Source organism: Meleagris gallopavo, chromosome 5 (genome assembly GCF_905368555.1).
Source record: "Meleagris gallopavo chromosome 5, MGAL_WU_HG_1.1, whole genome shotgun sequence".
NCBI lineage: Eukaryota > Metazoa > Chordata > Aves > Galliformes > Phasianidae > Meleagris > Meleagris gallopavo.
Window position 1 is genome coordinate 57,182,008 of NC_139408.1, and position 4,198 is coordinate 57,186,205.

General features: G+C 38.7%; 1 long non-coding RNA gene across 1 annotated transcript; it reads right to left on the reverse strand.

Annotated features, from left to right (window-relative positions):
- Positions 1-1,695: 1,695 nt before the first annotated feature.
- LOC109367952 (uncharacterized) lies at positions 1,696-3,870 on the reverse strand. Its single transcript, XR_004160010.2, has 3 exons — positions 3,846-3,870; positions 2,710-2,823; positions 1,696-1,979 (listed from the first exon to the last, which is right to left on the reverse strand). It is a non-coding gene; the product is annotated as an uncharacterized LOC109367952 (long non-coding RNA).
- Positions 3,871-4,198: the final 328 nt, after the last annotated feature.

The following is a 4,198-nucleotide window of genomic DNA, read 5'->3' on the forward strand; positions in this document are numbered from 1 at the left end:
TACAAGACAAAAAGCTGCAACATGCTGGCAAAAAGCAAAACATTCATATGCATTATGTCTTTGCCTCCTAGAAAGCAAATTCAGCAGAATTTCAAGCCTTCGTTGAAAGCAGGTCTTTTTCCTAAGACCACAGCAGAGAAAGGGAGAACTTACCAGATACTGTATTTCAACACTGTGGACCAAACCTCTTTCCAGTATCTCACCCAGAAGATAAGACTACAGCTAGAATTCCTACTTCTGCCACCCAGCACAGCTCCAATAGGCCCATTCAAATTCACCCCTTCAGCACTCTGGTAGAAATCTATTTCCCTGTTTCTACTGCCTTTTGTGCATCTCTCAGTCCAATGGAAAGCAATTTAGATCTGAGGTCTAACCCAGTGCAATTCCTTCAACACAGAGCATACTTTTTCTATCACATCTGACCACTGAGTCCTCTGAAAGCTCCTGTCTTTTACCCAGCTACTATTATTTAATAGATGATACATGCCTGAAGAATAGCTAGGTTTTGGATCAAGTATACTTCAGAGATGCTTTCTCTAGCTCTAGAAACACATCAGTAAAAGCTATCACTCACAACAGTGGTTAAGCTCACACGTATATTAAAAAACCCAGCAAATTAGTTCTTGAATTTTTATTGTTTCAATTCAGTAATTGGTTCTCTCCCTACCTTTATACTTTATTAAGACACCTTCAGGAGCCAACAGATCCTTGCCTTGAAGTCACTTACATAGATCAAGTTACATTAACCCCATTTTTGGATTGACCACATGGACTATGATTTTAGATAAGGTTACAGCCAGTATTTTGTTAGGATTTATTTTCATATCCAAGGATCATCCTATCAATAGTGACAACACGTGCTTTTTTTCTGGGCCTAATACTGCCAGGACAACATTTAAGACGGGACAACATCTTTTTAAAATCATCTGAAAACCTGATATCATTATATATATATATCCATCAAGTCTGCTTGCAACCAAGGCTTTGCCACTCTTTATACTTCCTTCTGCAGTGCTGAACAGAGGGTAAGTATGCAGTTTGGAAGGATTTAGGGGGGAAGAAAAGAGGTTAGTCCTATAACAATGATTTATCATAGAATCCTAGAATCCTTAGAGCTGGAGGGGACCTCTGAATGCCATCTAGTCCAGCTATCTAAAAAACCAGGGACTCCACAGCTCCATCACATTGCCCAGGGCTTGATCCAGCCTCACCTTGAAGGCTGGAAAAACAATGAAAATAAAAGTAAGCGGTTCCTAGCCAAATTAAATGTTCAGACTTCACGTTACTGGGGAGGGCTGGGTGCCCAACCACCAGATGTAGAGCTCTCAAACACACCTTCAGCAAGGAGGAGCTGCTGTCAACTAAGAAAAAGAGAAAAGAATGGAAGAAATTGTTTCTCACTTGGTCTGATATGACTAATGCTGGACTGCATTTGCACATCTCTACCAAATAAAGATTCAGAGCAGAAATTCCCTGAATTTAGGCATATAAATCATCAAAATTAGATGCAGACAGCTCGGCTTTCTTTTCACAGAGACAGAAGATTACAGTAAAAGCAGATTAGAGAAAAAGGGGGAAATTTTCCTCAGTCAATCAAATAACAAGTCTTCCTGGCTTGAACGTATAAGCTTCAGACCACATTCATCAAAGGCTTCAGAGTTTCTTCAAATTCAGACTGCATGCAGTTGGCTTCAGCAGACTTTCTCAGGCTTCTTTTTCTCCTACTGAGAAATCCTGGTTTGCACGTTGTCCGAGCAAAGCATCCAGTCTTGGAAGACTGCATGAAGATCCATTTGGACAGAGGCCAAATTGCTGCAATGGAAATCTGATGCATCCACAGCCCTCTGTAAAGCTGAGTGCCAGGTCTCGAGGCTGGCGACCAGCACAGACAGATATCATATTTTGTTCATCAAAATACACGCTCAAAACAGACATGTGTAGACATCCACATATGCCAGATTGCAACGTGAAAGTTAAAGCTGCAAAACAAAAATTAAAAATAAAAAAGAACACCAAAAACAAGAAAACAAAATTACATCTTTGAAATGGATGCGTTTCAGAATTTCAGCATAAAAATGTAACATAAGACTTCCCAAAAATGTCTCAATTATTTCTTTAAATATATCCATGCAGCAGATTTGTTTACGCTCACTGAGATAGATTGCTTCTTTTTTAGAAGTGGAAACGAATACATCTGTTGAATGCAAATATAAAACATTTGCAGTTTTCCTGAGCAGTAACACCTCCATTTAGCTATGGGAACAGGCATTTGAGCACACGTGTCCTGCACGTGGAGGGTGTTTACATGTGTACTTGCTGCATAAAAAACCTCAGTGCTCAAATTAATTTATTTCCTTTGTGTGCAAGAAGTACTCATTTGAGATCAGTCTTACATGAGAAAAGAATGTACTTTTTTTTTTAGTGATAACTTGTTGCAGACATGGGATAATAATGCATAATAGGTGTTTTATTTAACATCCAGACTCTAGATATGGTTAAATCCATCTCTGAACAAAATCTGAGCACCCCACACTTAGCTGGAGCTCCCACTGACAGGCACCTGCTAGGAATTGCTGTAAAATTAATAAAAACAAGATTTATACAAAAAGCCCAATATTAATTGAAGCACTCAGCATCTTGTTACTTCTGAGAGCATAATGGACTTGTGATTAGGCAGTTTGTTAAGCATCCATCCCCTGGTGTTCTCACCTGATTGCAGTTAGCACCTCATCATGCGTTGCAGAGAATGAACAGTTGGTGCATCTTCACTGCAGGTAAAACACATTCAGTAATTCTGGAACACCATGCTGTCATCCACATTTCCTATGAATGAGAAACCATTTCGTTCCTACAACAAAACTAAGTTCAAAAGAAATTAATCTCAGTTTAGGGACTGACTCCCTTCTGGCAGGGAATGCTTGGATTGCCTTTAATCAAGTTGAATCAAAGCTGAGCAAGTATTATTCCTCTTGTATCACACTTATCAATACTGTTCTACTTTCACCTGGTTTACTAGTCATGGAATTGAAATTCAGTGGTCTGCAATGTCCAAGTCCTCCAGGCCTTCTTACATTCATCCCCCTAATGCAAGCTTAAATGAACAATTATCTACTACTTAAATGGCCAGGTCATTTAAATCTTATTTCAGTTTTTCTTTGTGTGGAGGAGATTACAGTGACCTGTACAGTGACAATTCAGTTTATCGCAGTGCCCCTCTAACTAGTTTTATTGACACTTGACTTTGAAATTTTGTTCTCTCAAAGAAAAAGGCTCCAATCAAGAAACTCTCAAAGATCCTTCACATGAAAGCAATACAGGAAAAAAAAAAAAAAAAAAAAAAAAATCACAGAAACATTAAGGTTGGAAAAGACCACTAAGAGCATCATTTCCAGCTGTTGACATGTCACCACCATACCCACTAAACCATTTCCTACTCTATCATTACCCCCACAAATTCATCTTGCATCATAAGCATTGGCTCAACTTGAGGCACATTTACAGGTTCTGAAAATAATTTGCGGTTTTTGAGAAATGCAAATGCATGTGTTTCTTGCAGTGGACAATTTCTTCTTTCAGAAGCAGAAGTTTTTCCCCTCGCATCTCTCTCTTACTGACTGTAAAGAAAGCCTAGGAAGATGACAGATTCCTAAAGTTTTTTTTTTTTTTTTTTTTTTTAAGTACACGATATGCATTTGCTGTAGATGTCTTAACATGGTATCTTTCAAAATTATCCATTCTACCTGCCAACATTTTGCCCTTTTAGCTATTTCTTTTTTTCAAAAAGGGTCCTGTTTGTACATGTAATAACTACAAGGCATTAAATTTGAAAATATTATGGTCATTACAACAAAAGCATTCCAAGGACACTTGAACTGGCTCCACCGCAGTCCTGGATGCAATGAAAACATTTCTGAAGTTATTACAATTGCAATCTGCATTTCCAGAATCCTGTATAGCAGTTCATACTTTGCCTCCAGCCCAGCTTCTAACCCATTTGAACCACAAACTTTTACTCTAACGAGAAGGACCCTCATTTTAGGTCTTTAGCTGGAAGGCCACTGGTTTTATGAATCCAATTGTTATTCAGGGTTTGATAGTACTATCATCAGGCACCATGTTCCTGCCTCATATGAGCATGGGATCCCTGAGCCAGAGACCTCTGAGCCAAGAAAGACCATTCATTATGACCATTGGCTAA